General features: G+C 74.3%; 1 protein-coding gene across 1 annotated transcript in view; it reads right to left on the reverse strand.

Annotated features, from left to right (window-relative positions):
- Positions 1–200, reverse strand: part of WDR7 (WD repeat domain 7) — a 353,677-nt gene extending 353,477 nt beyond the window's left edge. The window contains exon 1 of the mRNA XM_010854831.1: positions 47–200. The gene's annotated coding sequence lies outside the window, so the exon portion shown is untranslated. The remainder of the gene's footprint in view (positions 1–46) is intronic.
- Positions 201–206: the final 6 nt, after the last annotated feature.

Below are 206 nucleotides of genomic sequence, written 5' to 3' on the forward strand. Positions count from 1 at the left end.
GGCCGCGCTGAGACCGCCCCCGGGGAAAGCCCGAGAGCCCCCCCACCTGTCACAGCCTCATCGTGTGCCGGGCTATTTCCCGTCCCTCCGGCCAAGAGGACCAGGCGAGGACGTGTCCGGGCGGGGCGCCGGGTGGGCAAACCCGGGCGCGGAAACTTCGGGCTGGACCCCCAGCCCCGCCTCCGCCTCGGTAACGCGGCTGCGAG

Source organism: Bison bison, unplaced genomic scaffold (assembly GCF_000754665.1).
Source record: "Bison bison bison isolate TAMUID 2011002044 unplaced genomic scaffold, Bison_UMD1.0 scf7180017864349, whole genome shotgun sequence".
In the NCBI taxonomy this organism is placed as follows: Eukaryota; Metazoa; Chordata; class Mammalia; order Artiodactyla; family Bovidae; genus Bison; species Bison bison.